The 17,060-nt window shown below is 39.5% G+C and overlaps 1 protein-coding gene across 2 annotated transcripts in view; it reads left to right on the forward strand.

Annotated features, from left to right (window-relative positions):
- The window catches only part of FBN1 (fibrillin 1), a 152,137-nt gene that overhangs the window by 38,181 nt on the left and 96,896 nt on the right, over nucleotides 1–17,060 (forward strand). The window lies entirely within an intron of this gene.

Genomic DNA, 17,060 nt, shown 5'->3' on the forward strand with positions numbered 1-17,060 from the left:
TGAACAGGACTTCTAATCAGCTGTTTAGAAGTTCCTGATCCAATTTCAAGTTCTGAGTGAAATTAAATGGGGGAAAGATGTTGCCAGGCAAGAGTTCCAATCCTGTGGCTATCTCATTTCAAACCTGTGGGCTAAATTACATTATAATTTAAGCTAATAGTATATTCACACGCTAATAAAAAGTTCATGTGTAAAGGCAGTTAAACCACTGCAAGCTTATTTTATTTTATAAGACTAAACTATTTGATGCTTTAAAAACATTTTTTCTGATGTGAAGGTTATCTATCACAAGTGTGGTAAAAACCTGAAGCTTAGTTAATGAAATAGGCACTTTCCTGACAAGAATGATGTGTATAAAAGACATTATTTCCAGGAGAAATCTTACTTTTTATAGTGCAGAATACCTCTGATAATCAGGAGGAAGTATTCTTTTCCACTGAAGTGTCTTAAATTATGAACTTTCTACTGTTTTATGGGTTTTTTTTTAAAGCCACCTAAAGGTTTTCCCACTGTGCAGGTTTACAAGCAGCTGAAACTGTACACACCACTCAGAACAGTCTGTTGTTCCACTGACTTTGCTGGGAGTGATGCACATGTGTATTGGTGACCACCTGGATTCCTAAATATACCCATTCTATTAAAAATTAAAAGGAAATACTTCCTGTATTTTTAAGTACAAGTTTAAATTAGCACTGTAATTGCTAAACCTTGCAGCTGAGGCAGATGGCAGAGCTCCCACAGAGGAGCTCTAAACTGCATTATGCCATGCTCTGTGCACTTACCCCTCTTAACCCTTTGCTGCTCCTCAGCAGTAGATGAGAGCTCCCTCCTGCTTCGCTTACTCTGTCTCCTCTTACTAGTTGCAGGAACTCCAGGGTGCTGCCTGTTATGTGCCATTCTCTTGCAGTCAGTCCCAGGCAGATACTGACTTTTAATACCTAAAGTAACCTGTCTCAGCTGTGAATCTGCTTTTGGCTTGAGGGGGCTAGGGGAGTTGAACTGGATTGTGAGCTTCCTAATGGCTTAATACTGCATTCAAAGGCAAGTGAAGTTCAAGGAAAAATATACTCAGGGTGTCAGTGGTGTGGATGACATTCTATATCCAGAAGGGTAAGGTAAGCATTGAGACATTGCTTATGCATGGGTTACCTCACTTCTTTTTGTAAGTCCTGGTTTCTTGACAGGACTACCTCTTAACTTCAGTATCTGCTTTGTATGATGCTGATTTACAGCAGGTAAACTTGCTGGGGAGGTAAAAATGAGCAGGATGAGCCTTACAGCCTGGTGTCTGTGAAACAGAGCTTGTTCTTCTCAGGAATAATTTAAATCTGTCTCTTCTATTGCTCATTTAGTTTCTTTTTTTGAAAGATGAATTTTAAAACTAAAAATGAGCCTTGCCATGGTTTATTCAATTGTTCAAGTGTTTTCTTCAGAAGACAGCACAAGTACTTACTAATAGAAATTATAAGTATTCTATTAGACATTAGAAGTTTTAAATGTTTCCAGATTGAATACACCTAATTTCATTTCTTTGAGGTGAGCAAATAGCAGCTCCCTCATTTAATAGATAAGTAGTATTTTGTCAGTGCTGTGTTAGGCCGTTCTTTATGTGGCTTGTAACTCCTATTTTTATCTCATATCCTCTGGCCTGCTGTTGGGTTTTTCCCTGATTTAAGATTTTGACACTGAACTATACAAGTAATATTGGGACACATAATTTGTACCTTATCTGCTTGAAAATATGAAAGTACAAAAAGAATATGGAATTCAAGTCTACAGTTGGGAAGAAAATGCCTTTTGGGAAAAAGCATGGTTAATATCTGCAGCTTATGTAATAATTGTTTATTCATGTTTGGTCACACAGTGATAACAGTGGATAGAATTTCAGAGCACGTGGACAGTTGGGATACTGTGGTCCTCTGTGTCAGAGATGCCCATCACATTGCTCGACATTCTTAGGAGAACGCAGGCGAGCACTGATAACGCCTGTCCGCACCCCCCCCCCCCCCCCGCCTTCGCGCAAATCGTGGTGCTCGCTGCAGATCACCCAGCTTCTGTGTGGAGCCAGGACTGCTCCCACTCCCCTGGATATGCAGATACTCTCTCCTGGATGGCTTTGCCTGGCTGGGTGCGCTCTGTTGGCTCCCTAGACCTCCTTTCTAACTGGTGAATTGGCCGGCCTGTCCTGGCAAACCTCCCTCTCCTGGAGGCTGGCGAAGCTCTGGGCTGGCCGGCCTTTTCCTTTCCTTCCCTTCCCTTTCTTTTCCTCCCCTTCTCACACATGGTGTCTGCTGGCTCCCGCTGTTTATCTCTCTATGCCTGTGTGCCTCCCACTCATTTGTTAGATTTGCTTTGATCCATCCCGGTTTTGCTGCCTTCCTGTTTTTCTTCCCGCTGCTCTTTTGCTGTTTTGCTTCTTTGTATCCTTGTTTCCTTCTCACTTGTTCCCTGAAGGCTGTCAGCTCTGGCTTTCCCCTACCTACCGGCAGCATGCATCTTTTCCAGAGCTTGCTGTCTGTCCATCTGATCTAGCAACCACATTATTTGAAACGGTTACTGACAGAGCACCAGTTAGTGTTATAGGTTGGAGAATGGTTATATTTATCATATTTTTATTTCCCATAGTCCTTTTTTAAGTTCCTTTATAAATCTAGTCTGTGCTTATGTAGAAATGCCTGTGATAAAATCCCAGCTGAAGTGCTTTGTTGTGCTTCTGTGCCATCTTTCCCATAACTGTGGATTATCAAGTATCTATGTAATCTCTGTAACTCAGTGTCATCCCTCTTAGTCATAACTCCCTGTTTTAATCCAGACATCACAATTACAACTATAGCCTCACAAACACTTCATTATGTTAGCTAGGACAAAGTACTTCTGGGTGATCAAAAATGATGGGAAAGGAAGTGTGGGGAATATTCATGGCAGTTGAAAATTTGCTGCTGAATACCTTGTGAGAGAAGGCATAAAATTCTGTGGCCATTCTTCTTCTGCTTGTCTTAGTCTTTATTCCACAGTCCTTATTCAGACACAGCTCCTGCTGATGCTAGTTGAAGTTTTTTCTGAGTTAAGACTAGAGAAACGGATCTCTGTTGTTAGATGCTATAGGGTACCTCGTGTAATCTGTGATTAAAAACCCTGTAAGTATCTATTTCGGTTCAGTTCAAACCCATTTTCTAAGTGCTTCTTTTGCTCTTTCTTTCCACATGGCCAGTGTTTCCACTCATCCTAATTATGGGGTATCTAATATCAAAAATCACTCTAAATACTGATTAACAAGTCAGTCCCTAATGGTAATTACACAGCCTTGTCACCTGGAAATTGCTCTCATCCCCCCCCATATGTATTTTCTTCTTTCATGACAGAAATATGAATCCCATGTGAGAGGGCATTGTTCCCATGTAGCAGCCCATTCCCTTCAAGTGAATATCATCTGTCCTCCTCCTTTAAGGTTTTAAAAGTTTTTGGATTGCTTTTACACATGTGTATCCAGTATAGATACATTTCTGAAAAAAAAGAAAAAAGAAAAAAGTTCACAGCATCTATTGAATTGGAAAATTAATTAGACGACCTAATTGCTTGTGCATGAGTTCCTCTGTGGAATGTGTTCTGCTGCTGTTGCACTTGCCCAGCACAGAAAATCTTGGGAGCTAATTCCTCTGGGCTTTTATTAGAAACTGACAAATAATTGGACATAAAGAAACCCCCAAACCAACATAAAACTCAAGCAAACAAACAAAAAGCCCTTGAAGGGTCTTAACACAAAAAGCATTACAGGAACAATCTTTTCTCATTTTATTACAGTAATGTCAAGAGGCGTGAACTCAGCTTGAGGTTCCCTTTATCATACACAAAGCATACAAGTCTGTGTCCCAAAGCCTGTGTAGTCTGAAGAGGAAAAAAACCCCAACAGCATCATCCAGAAGTATTGGCAGCCCCATGTTACATGTGGGGAGCTAATATACAGAGAGATTAAGTCACTTGTGTGAGGATGTACAGGGAGTCTGTAGTGAGTCTGAAACTGAACCCAGGTCATCTCAGCCCCAGCCAAGTGTCTCAACCACAAGACTATCCCTCCTCTTCAGTATGTCAGTGTAGAAAGTAGGCCAAAAAGTAGTTTCCATCCTTTTATACACAGCATTTTCTAAGGCTGTGAAGTATTATGTATTAGACAGGCATCTGGACCAACAGCAGTTTCTGCGGATACTTTTATCTGTAAACAGAAGCAAAGCTTGTAAAGGCTTTGTAAATTTTACATAAATTATTATCTTATCTATAAATGGCACAGTTAAATCTATAAATGCTATACTTAATTTCAAGGTATTTTAATAATTGTTTTAAATTTTTTTTTTAATTTTTTTTAAGGGTGGAAAATGTATTTAAAGGATTTCTGTGTTCTGTGCCTCTAATTTGCGTATGTTTTAGGTTCTGGTACTGCTCATATGTAATGATCCATTAGCAGCGATGTGTAGCTACGTCAGGATATGGAGTGTGTTACACGGTGTGGTGTAAACTGAGAAAGGGAGGCTCAGGTCACATGGTAGGCCAGTACACTTGTTACTCAAAAGCTTATGTACTCCTGTGTTGGGAGTCAGTGAGGCTGGAGGTTTGTTGACCTAAATCTGAGTAATTCCTATTATGTTGAGCATTTACTTATTTTATTGAGGATCTCTATATATAGCCAGAGTGTAAAAAACCTTCTGCTTTAGTCTTTTGTACCTCAAATGGAAAAGAAAAAAAGTGCAAGTATGTGTGGATAAATAGGCATGTGTGTTCATCCTCCTCCTTCAGCTGTTTCTGTGTGAAACCAGCATTACTGTGTTGAAGTGTATACAAAGAACAGGCCAGAGCTGTTCATTCCCCTCAGTGCCCTAGTTAGAAACTCACAGACACTTGGCTCATTTGCTGAACCCCTGATTCCTTTCTCCCACATGCCCCAAATAAAACTTACTTATCTGATTCTCACTGGTGTATGTTTTGGAGCACCACTTTTATGAACTCCATTAATTGAAACCATTAATTCCAGATGTTCTGTGCATTTACACAGATAAATTTCAGTGATTGTCATGGCAAAGAATAAAAAAAAAATAAAAAGAAATCAGCCTTGAATGACCACTGGGATTCAGGCAGCGTAGAGGTGAGAGAAACCTTGTTTTTCAACTCAGAATCTCTAAAATAAGTAGTGAGAAATCATCCAAAACTGCACAGTGATTGGTGTAATGGACCGTTCAGTACAAATGATTGTTTCCAAGATTCTGATGCTATTCCCCATGAGCACATAATTAGTAAAACACAATTGGAGTGTGTCACTTTTGGTTGAGCCAGGATGGCCCAGCTTTTGGAAAGAGGCCTCTGAAGCTGGGTGGATCTCTCTCTTCCCCTCATCCCTCCAGCGCTGGCTGTTTTCTACATGTGGGTGTGTGGATGCATAGTCACAGGCAACAGGATTCTCCCTGAATTGTCATTCTGTTGTCAAAGTGAATGAGTCTAATCCTTCACTTGTAACTGGGACCTGGACTTCATGTTGATGGCCCATGTCTGGGCACCTACAAAACCAGCAAGTCCTATCTAATAGGGAGGAAACAGAAATCTGTTAGGATTTCAGTCTTGGGGTGTGAATGTTCATGTTCAAGGCACTCAGGCTGGTGACGGTTTCCCCAATTTTAATGATTTGCTCATGTATGGAGGCAGATGATGTCTTAGGACCTGATATTCCCATCAGCAAGTAGAAGAGATGCCAGTTTCCAGTGCTGAGGTAAAAATAGATCTGCAATACCTGTTACACTACAATAATGTATACACAGCAAATGTGACAAATAAGAAAAGGCCAAAAGCATCAGCACAGATGTTATTAAAATATTAAGAAGTGTTAAACATTATGCTCAGAATGGGGAGTTGCTTGCATTTTGAGTAAAAGCACAAAAAGTTTCCCATGTTTGCCTAGAGTATTTATGGTAATTCCAAGTCTTTTAGAAAGACTTGCAATTGTTCTCAACTAATACCTTAAGTTAAAAAAGAAAATTTGTTGTGCTCTTCATTACACCACTAACAGGAGAGCCAGTAAATACCTTTTGCTCTTGCCTGCAGTACGCAAGTAGGAAGCGGACTTGACCCTGAGTTTGATAATTGTGGATTCATCTTTCTCCCTGCCTCATTTTAAGATAATTAGTTCTGTACTCTCTCACTGCTTGGGGAAATCAGGCTTTTGATGTGGTTTTAACAGAGTATTTAATTGACAGTTGTCATAAGTAGTTTCTGTAATCCTTAAATTAAAAATGTGATGGACTTTGGGGGACATCCACCCATTAGTGCTAAGCAACAAGAAGATTCCTTTAACCAAGTGGCCAATGAAGACAGGAATAACAGTCGATGTTAAAGAAGAAATAGTTTACTTTTTAAAATGAAATACTAATTATAGGTGATGTTCACTGGCTGTTTCCAATCAGTACAAAAGTCTAGAAAGTCTGTGTGTGTATCTTAGATTTTCTGAAGGTCATTCACATTTAGCAACAAAGCAGTTTGATACTTCAGTAAAGACTACAGGAAAGTGTTAAAGATGAGAGAACCCTAGGCTCACTGAAACCCAAAGGTCACCAGAAGAGGTAGGGTCCATGATTGTACAGAAAATTGAGTGTAATGAAACATGAGTGTTAGCATCTCAACTACTTTATATTGGTGGACATAATATATATCTTTAATAAAATTAATACTTGTTTAGTTAAACACTTGTGAGTCAAGGTTAAATCTTCTTGGAAGGAGATGTTTTCTACTTTTAGCAATAGGTATTCAATACATGAGATAGTTCCAGAATTATGGCATGTATTCTGTAACAGTTCAACAGAGATACCATTCAGAGTTAAGTAGTGCATGTTATTATTGTGTTCATTTTTGGATCACGGTCTTAATGCAAATCCCATATATATGGTTATGCAAAATGAGCCAGATTCTGGTCACGATTACACTGGTGAACACACAGAATGATGCTACGGTTTCATTGTGGAAGGAATCTGATCCTGTAACACAGAGAGTTGCATGGTATTTCAGTTAAGTAGTTGATGTGTTTCATTGTAGAGTTAGAGGTGAGATACTGGTGTCTGAAGCAATTTTTTATGTTGTTGACTTAAATTTGTAACGCTTCGTGAGATTTTTTTGGGCTATTGTGCAACCATGAAATAATCGTTAAAATATTACTGGGAAAATCAAAATGCTGTATACAGTCATTGTTTTTCAGATTTTTTTGTGTCTTTTTAGTTGGCTATTTACGAAGTAATATTCTGTGTTAAAACCTTACTCAAAAAGAACAGTATTAGTTATTCCAAGTCTTCAGGCAAGTAAAAAAAAAAAAAAAATCACTATTTATGTCATATCAAATCTGTCATCACTCATGACAGTATCACTAAAAATACATGTATGTGAGAAGTATTGAGAACACGAAAACCTGGCAAGAGCCTGGCTTAGGAAATTTGGCCAGGGAGCTGTCTGCCATGTGGAGAAGAGTCTTTATGGGAATACGACCTGCGTGCCCTTTGCTTTCTTTCGGTGGAAATTTTCCACTGCCATAATTTCTCAGGAGTGCTGGTCCTTTTGGGTTATGGCTAAGAAGGAGTTTGCTTCAGACAAGCCAGATGGTTCCTGGCAGCTGTTAAAAAGGAATGAGAAGAAATTGTTGATTGCTTTAATTACCTTGTTAAAGTGTTGCCAGGACTTTGGAAGTTCTGCATTCAGTTAGGACCGCAAAGTTATTTGTCCACGTGTCATTATGATAATATATACTTACCAACACCCCAGACATCCCTATTATGCTTACTGCCTTTCCTTTAAGTGATCTACAGTAAAAATGAGTCGACTTCTCACCATTCTTGCTGCATGTTTACTCATTGTATTTCACTTAGCTTGTGCAGTGAAATTGGCTCCCTTCCTCTCTTTCCTCTTACCTTCCCTTTTTATTTATAACCTATTTTCAGCTCTGGACTGAGTTTCATTCCAGTGCTCTGCAATTGTATTGTGTTTCATGACACTGCAGAGGAACATTTATATTTGGGGAAAAAAAAAAAAAGAGATTATTTCTAATGTATTGCACTATTCCCTCTCCTTTTAAAATGTGAGCAGTATCTGTTTAAATCCTGTGTGTTGCATTATTTGAAAGCATTTTCCCTTTATTTGGATGTTGGTCTATTTAGTATACTGCAAGTCATTAGATCTGTTTTTCTTATACAGTTTGCACTACTTTGGGTAGTCTCAGTTATTTTATAATTGGTGTCTTCTGGAGCCAAAGAAATACATAGAGCTTGTCTACTAGCTTTGTCTTTACCTTGCTATTTAATAGTTAATACTTCGTGGTACGTTAAGAGAGCTTCTATAACGTGGCACTTCTTAAGAGCTGTTTTTTAAAAGTAGTAATATACTTCAGCCAACTTGTTCTTTTTAGGTGAAACTTCCAGAGTTCGTCAGTTGAATCCATTCTCCTTCATAATCATCTGGTCGTGACAATAAATATGTCACCAAAGTTAGTTACTTTTTTGCAAAAAGAGAGATGGAAATCAACTCAGAATTTGATTTCATTGTTGCTAGCCTGTGAAAAAAATTGGAAAAAATTAAAATCTGCAAAGAAATGTTCTTTTGTAGGCAAAGTAGGGTGGGTTAGAGTTTGTCAGGTAGCTGATTATTCACAAATGAGAAGTTATTCTTCATTTAGCTGCATTGCTTACTGTTTTCTTCATCATGGAAAAGAATAAAATGTGGTAACAATTTTCTGTATTTGGACTGCTGCCGCACATAATTGGGAACAACAGAGCTAAAGCCTTGATTTTGGTGAAATGCTTAGTCTGCGTGTTGGATTAAAATGTGTGCAACAAATCACTCCAATTCTGTAATAATTTTTTGAACATTATTTTTTTTTATTTTATTACTGTAATGTTATTACTTTTCAGTTACAGACTTTGAGAACTGGGTCAGTTGCAAGAACAAAATTGGCATGAAAATAGTTGTATATTTGTTCTGGAAAATGGATTGCCAAAATACTTTTGAAAGTAGTAAGCCTGAATTGTTCTGTACATCAAATGCAACTGATAATGTTAGTCTCACATGGTTAGTAAGCTGTTATTTAAGTCCTGCTCTTTAACCAGTATCCGAGGAAGACTAGATAATATTTGCTAGATAGACATGTTAAACAGATCATCTGTGCAGAAATGGATTTGTGAAGCAGCTTACGGAATGGAAAATAACTTTAGGCTGAAGTGTGCCAGCAAGTCAGTATATGAGAACAATTTGCAACAAGGAAAGGTGAGGAAGACATGCAGAAATGGGGTCATCAGAATCATGAATTAGAAGATAATATTCCTGGGGCTGAAATATATGAGGCAGTAACTAACTATTGTGGCTGACTAATACAGAATGAAGAATTATGATACCTGTGGAAGTTATTTATTGCAAGCGTTAGATAGGCTTCCATGGATGTTTTTTGCTCTTGTTAAAATAACGAGAAGCAACTTGGAGCTGTGATCTGTCCGCAGCACAGCTGTGGTATTTTGAGACATTGCTGCTGCCAGATATATACCCCTGCCAGAAACAGTGCCTGAGTGGTTGCATTCCGAGGCCCTAGTTCCAGTGACATCTTAGCACTAGCCAATGTTAAATCTCAGCTATTTGAGCTCTGTGCTGCACTGTGTGCTGAAGCAGCTGGGAAAGGGTCTTGTTAGTATGTGAAGCCATCTCTGGCACTGAAAAGGAGCAGACAGAAGTGGCATGATGATAATTTCTTCACATACCACAGCTAGACCTACCAAAGCTCATTGGTAAGAAGTGTTAGACATCATAGGAAATAAGCTTTAAAATATTTACAAAGTTTTGTTTTCTTTCCTTCTGAACACCCTCTGATATCTTTGCCATGTACTTTCCAATGATGACACATTAGGATCTGACTGGAGTGAGTAATGGTGTCTGGCTGGGGGGAGGAGAGGACAGGGAGTGCTTAACAGTGAGTAATTATTTAAGGAAATGGCCCCTGTGGAAAAAAGAGTGTTGTGATTGGATGCATTTATCAACTGGCATTTCAGTGTCACCTGTGGATGGAGAATTATTGTGTCTGAGTTTTCAAATGGTTGGAAGTCAGTGCATTGAGCTAACATGCGAATGTTGTGTTGTGTGTCTGGTCTTGATTCTGTGAAGTGAGATATGCAATAAGTCTCCTCTTAGGAAAAACAGAGGTAAATAAATAGAGCTATCCCACAGGATCCTGAGCATGGTCATTCACTTTTCTGATCATACACATTTCTTCTATTCCTGGTTTTTAAACTCAGGAAAGTGATTGGAGTTTTGTTTGCACAAGCATACCTGAATCAGCTTAGGTAAATGTGATTATATGTGTGTATTTTTAGGATTCATTCAAGATCCTTCATTCATGGCTCATTTTTTTAAATACTGTCTTTATCCCTGTTCCAAAACCATAATTTGCTTGATGTCATTCTCGTATCATTCTTATTGGTGAAATTAGATATATTCAGAGTTCCCTTCTTCCACAGTAATGTTTCCCATATATAAGTGTCCAGCCACTGGACATTTTTGGAAACTCCTTTGGAAATCCCATCATCTGGTTTTCTAATCCTAATCCTACTTTTTCTAATCTAAAAGTTGTATTCAAGATGAATTTTCCCTCTCAGTGGCAGTGATGTGAAATCTTGTCTTACTTACAGCATTCTCAGCACTTACTATTCCAACCAGGGGAAGATGGAAGCTCAATTTCATAGAATCTTAGAATCACAGAATGGTTTGTGTTTCAACGGACCTTAAAGCTCGTGTTTCCAAGCCCCTGCCATAGGCAGGGACACCTTCCACTAGACCAGGTTGCTCCAAGCCCCATTCAACCTGGCCTTGAACATTGCCAGGGATGGGGCAGCCACGGCAGAGCTGGCCAACCTGTTTCAGTGCCTCACCACCCTGATTTCTTATACTGTTCCCACACTGGACTGCAGAGTGCCGCATTTTAATTGCCCAGTATTTTTTTCTGCTTACAACTGCATAGTTACTAGTTCTCTCACTATTTAAAAATCCTTTTTTGTACTTTAGGAATGCCATTGAAAAACAGAATAGCTATAAACATTTTTATTTTTAATTTTTTTTTTCTCCCATCAGAAATACACTTTTTGGATGCTTGAGAAAAATAGTTGAAATTTGCCTGAAGTCATGTACCATGCTAAAAGGATTCTGCTACTTGAAACTTAGACTGCCAGCTTTTAGCTAGCATTATTCTTTGGCTGTTTGAGATCAGTTTCCAAAAGAGCATTCTCAGGTATAGCCAGTTGCGATTCTCTGCCCAATGGCTGGCTAAGCAAGGGCATGGGCTGTCAAGCGCAGTGGGTCACACATGAGCGGCATTCCGGAGACTTTGCAGAAATGAGTCTGTGTTTCTGCCTTGCACAGTCTCACTGCCAATGTTCCTCTTTTATCCCCAGCTGATAAAAACACAACCAGCCCACCAAACAGCAGAAACAAAACTGCTGCTAGGCAGGAAAGTAAGCTATAATGAAGATCAGCTTTAAGGTACTTGACTTGCCTTGGAGCCCTTTTTGACCTTTCTTTCATTGATTGTATGATAATGGAATATTCTTTTCCCTTTTCCCCTGTACTAAAGAAAGGGAAGGTTGCCAGTTTGTGTTGCTGAGGGTGGTTTCAGTTACACAGCAGTCTTGGCTGGATTTGGGGGTTCATGTAGAATTTACCCATGTGAAGTGCTAGTAGCTAGGAGGAATGTTTCCTCCCTCTAAGCAACAGTCTGGGTTTGCTGCTCAGCCAGTGTGCAGCACAGGGTACTGTGTGAGCTGTGCATGCTGTGTGCTGAGAAAAACAGCACTCATTTTACCGTTATCTGTTTCTTTATGATGGCAAGAGATGGCATTTTCCTCTTTTCAGTAATGAGATCTTGGTCATGATAAGATAAATGCTGACTTGCAAGGGTCCCATCCTTTGGCCTTTGCACCCATGCAGATTCCATTCATTTTAACAGAGGTGGAGGAGTCTGTCAACCTCCTTAACAGGTGGTTATCTGTTTGCAAAATCAGGCTGTTTACTTTGAAACATCAAGAACTCTTCAAAGGAGATTTATAAGAAATGAATCGTGAACGAAAGGAGGAAAAAAATCCCATAATTTAATCCAGCACCCTTGCATTAGCTGAATTGTTTAATCTGGGTTCCATTAGTTCAGAATTTTTTTTAAAACTGTATTTTTACATTAAAAACTATATTGTGCTTGAAAACAAAGAGAGGTTAACATGAACTGAGCGCTTAAGATATGTATCTGGTGTCTAAAGCTTTGCACTAACCTGGTGCTTGGAGTCTCTTTGGTGCTGTCCAGCATTACTTGCAACAATTACCATTATCTATTGCTGTGCTCGGTTCTGATCAAAGCCTGCCAGTACTGTGTATTTCAGCAGCCTCTCTGGTGCTTTGAGGAACATAGAGGATTTTTTGAGAAGATAACTAAAATTATTTGATGATTGCGGCTGAAACAGGAATGAGCTCTAGATCAAAACGCGGCTTGATTCTTTCCTGTGGACTTAATAAGCAGGATTACCAAGTCTTGGGAAACGGGAGAGGTGCCTGAGGACTGGAGGAAAGCAAATGTCACTCCAGTCTTCAAAAAGGGCAAGAAGGAGGACCCGGGTAACTACAGACCGGTCAGCCTCACCTCCATCCCTGGGAAAGTGATGGAACACCTTATCCTTGGTACCATCTTAAGGCATATCAAGGATAAGAAGGTTATGAGGGGCAGTCAACATGGCTTCACCAGGGGGAAATCATGTTTGACCAATCTCTTAGCCTTTTATGAGGAAATAACACGGTGGATGGATGATGGCAGAGCGGTGGATGTGGTCTACCTTGACCTCAGCAAAGCATTTGACAGAGTCTCCCACAGCATCCTCGCGGCTAAAATGAGGAAGTGTGGACTGGATGATCAGGTAGTGAGGTGGACTGCGAACTGGCTGAAGGAGAGAAGCCAGAGAGTTGTAGTCTATGGGGCTGAGTCTAGTTGGAGGCCTGTAACTAGTGGAGTGCCTCAAGGGTCAGTACTGGGACCGGTATTATTTAATATATTCATCAATGATTTAGATGAGGGAATTGAGTGTACTATCAGCAAGTTTGCTGATGACACTAAGCTGGGAGGAGTGGCTGACACGCCAGAAGGCTGTGCTGCCATCCAGCGAGACCTGGACAGGCTGGAGAGTTGGGCAGGGAGTAACTTGATGAAATATAACAAGGGAAAGTGTAGAGTCCTGCATCTGGGCAGGAACAACCCCAGGTTCCAGTATAGGTTGGGGAACGACCTGTTAGAGAGCAGTGTAGGGGAGAGGGACCTGGGGGTACTAGTGGACGACAGGATGACCATGAGCCAACACTGTGCCCTTGTGGCTAAGAAGGCCAATGGCATCCTGGGGTGTATTAGAAGGGCGGTGGTTAGTAGGTCGAGAGAGGTCCTCCTTCCCCTCTACTCTGCCCTGGTGAGACCGCATCTGGAGTATTGTGTCCAGTTCTGGGCCCCTCAGTTCAAGAAGGACAGGGAGCTGCTGGAGAGAGTCCAGCGCAGGGCAACAAAGATGATTAAGGGAGTGGAACATCTCCCTTATGAGGAAAGACTGAGGGAGCTGAGTCTCTATAGTTTGGAGAAGAGGAGACTGAGGGGTGACCTTATCAGTGTCTATAAATATATAAAGGGGGAGTGTCACGAGGACGGAGCCAGGCTCTACTCAGTGGCAAACAATGATAGGACAAGGGGTAATGGGTACAAACTGGAACACAAGAGGTTCCACTTAAACTTGAGAAGAAACTTCTTCTCAGTGAGGGTGACGGAACACTGGAACAGGCTGCCCAGGGAGGTTGTGGAGTCTCCTTCCCTGGAGACATTCAAAACCTGCCTGGATGCATTCCTGTGTAACATTATCTAGGTGTTCCTGCTCCGGCAGGGGGATTGGACTAGATGATCTTTCGAGGTCCCTTCCAATCTCTAACATACTGTGATACTGTGATACTGTGATTCTTGCATGGTCTGCACCAGCCTCATTCTATTGCTTTCTTGCTCTTTTTGATGGTACAGGAGCTTAATGTGGTTTTACAGTTCCTGCCGTCTTCTCAGTTGTCTAAGGCTCCCTGTGGAATTATTCCTTATCAGAATATCTAAGAAGTATGTGAAGAATAAATAAAGTTGTAGATAGCTGTGACTAATGCCTACTGAAGGCTGCTTGCACATGCTGAAATTTGCATTAGAAGTGACTTAGAACATTTGATTATCAATTGCACATCCTTTAAAAATAATTTTACTGAAATAATTTCAAGTCTCAACATTCTTCAGTATAATGAAATTACCTCTGGGAAACAAAACAACCAAACAAACTGTGTAAGAGCTTTTCCAGCTATACTTTTCCCCTTTCTTTCTTTTTAACTCCTGACTGATCACTTGGTACCTTGTGTTTGAGTTTTAGTCATCGAAGTAGTTTGAATAATCTCAAATGACACAGATGTCTAAGGAAGCTTCGTTGTTACAAAATAAAGATTGGAGTTTTAAGCTCATATCCGAAGTCAGTGCCTTGTAGCATAGACCCCATCTTCTGAAATCTGCATGATTCATGAAACCAAACACCTTCAAAGAAAAATGGTGTAACGCAAGGAAATTTCTTTACATGTGATATCATTCTCATTTCAAGTTAGTGGACTCCCGTTTCCTTCTCATAGGTCTTCATCTTGTAATGCGTCAGAAAATGTTAAACTCACTATTAAAGATGCTTTAATTCTAGAACTCTTCTTACTAAGCCTCTGTACAAATAAAAAAGGACTTGGAAGTGTGGATTCCTCTGTGGCCATAGATCAGTGGTACATCCAAATGGTCTTTTTCTTATGCATTTTCTGACCCTTAGAATTTTTCATTAAGAACAGAAAAGAAAATCTTTCTTGTGAAAAGGTAAATGGTTGTATTGAGAAAATGGAAAAAAGCTGTACTAAGCAGAAAAACTGAGTATTAAGGGTAAAATTTATCAACGCAAAAGATAAGGTGAAATATAGTCTATAATTATTCATGGTAAAGTGCTGTGAGCTTGGATGATAACAAATAGGAACTGGATTTGCTTGGTTTTGGGTGCATATTTGACCTACTTGTTACTGAAACCTTGCAGAAAGATTTGTATGATTATAAAGTTAATTTCATTGGGCTTACCATATTTCTACGTTGTATTAGCCACAGCTAAGTCATTTATAGCTTGAAAGCAAACAATCGTAAATGCTGATCCATTCATATTCTACCATAAAATACAAGATGGGTTATTCACCACTGTCTGGCGCATGCTTCCCGCTACGACAGAGAACAAAATGACTCCTTTTTAAACTGTCTATATATAAATGGCATAGGGACAATCTACAATAAGGGATTTCATTCTGAGGAGGTACACTGGAGATTTCCTGTTGCCAACACAAAACTGTGGTGTTTCTAAAGAAATCGCCATCTATTGTTTTAATAGGGGGAGGTTGAATATTGTGAGTTTTGCACAAAGTAATGTGTTCTAATTTGTATCAAGGATGAAGAATCAATCACAGAATGATTTTTTTTTAATTGATAGGTATAATTGATCATGATTTATTTGTATTCATTTGTGTATTGAAGGAGTAAGATAAAGTCAAGAGTCAGTAATATTTGGTTTTATACTATATGCTTCCAAAGCTGCATCTCTACAATGAGAAATGAGAAAGAAGGCAATGTAAGCTTTGATAAGAGCAAACCAAGCCTGTTTGACTAAGAAAATAAAAGCAGTTACAGAAGTGCTTCAAAATGGGAAAAGAACTTGACAGAAGCTGTAGTGTGAAAAATTACTATGGGAAATGAAGGGGCACAATGAGAAATACCAAGCCAAAAAGAGTTAAGGCGATGAAAAGGAATTAAGTAACCAAGGGTAAAGAAAGAGATGTTATCAGAGATTCTGACCCATTCATGATCAGGCTGAGAGAATCACTAGGGAAGAGCAGGGAGAAGTGTTCAATAAATGTAGCTGTACTGTTTGGAGGGGATAGGCCAGCAACTTCATATTTGCAATCTGATAGCAGTTTAGGATGACATTAAATAGCAGTAATTACATTTACATATTTTTATATAGCTAGTCCAGCTAACCAGCATGAGGGAAACAGAGAAGATTTAGCTAAAGGGTTCTCATATCATGCAGGTTAATTCTCCATAACTCTGGAAGGACAAGACAGATTTCCAGAGGCTGAAAAAAAATTATTGTTGTTCCAATACTTTAAAAGGAAAAGAGATGCTCTAGGTGATTGCATGTCTGTTAAACAGGCAAAAGATAGAATCGCAATTATAGTATGTAATACATAGTTAACGAACAGCAAATGGCATTTACTGTCATTTAGTGCAAGTTTATCAGATCTTTGAAACTAACTCAATGTCCTTCCTGAGAAAAACACGTTTAATTGTTGAAGATAATATAAGACTGTTGTATGGCTTACAGGACTTCTCTAAGCCATTTTATTTATTATATCAAGGAGTGGCTTGATTAATCAGCAGAATTGTAGCATATGGACGCAGCATCCCTGGTTTGGAATAATGATTAGTTAAATGATAGGTTTCAATGTGGAAACATGGGGAGATAGGGCAGAACGGAAAGGCCTCCATTCTTCTGCCCTATTTAACACTTCTTATCAGTGGTTTAATGTTAACATATTATTGTTAACAAAGTGTGGAAGTGGCATGAAAGCTGGAGGAATTTATAATGTCATGACTGTAAGGTAGTGTGGATTACTTGGTGACCTTGGCTGAGGCACCTGGGAACCATTTCAGTGCAGACAACCTTCAGGTTCATAACTTTCTGGCTACACTTACAGGATGCTGGACTCTGTCCTGGTGCACCATAACAGAAAAACATATATGGTCACTTGTGATGAATTAACAGGGATGCTCACTCTGGATGTGCAGGAGACAACAGGAGTTGGCAGTACCACTGTTGGGCATTTGCCCTTGGAGAATGGAACAAAAGGAAGACTACTAGTATTTTATTAACATCTTAGTTTCATTTTGTCTGTTG

This window comes from Pezoporus wallicus, unplaced genomic scaffold (genome assembly GCF_028554395.1).
Source record: "Pezoporus wallicus isolate ANWC-B61680 ecotype Strahan unplaced genomic scaffold, APGP_CSIRO_Pwel_v1 contig_3952, whole genome shotgun sequence".
Taxonomy (NCBI): Eukaryota; Metazoa; Chordata; class Aves; order Psittaciformes; family Psittacidae; genus Pezoporus; species Pezoporus wallicus.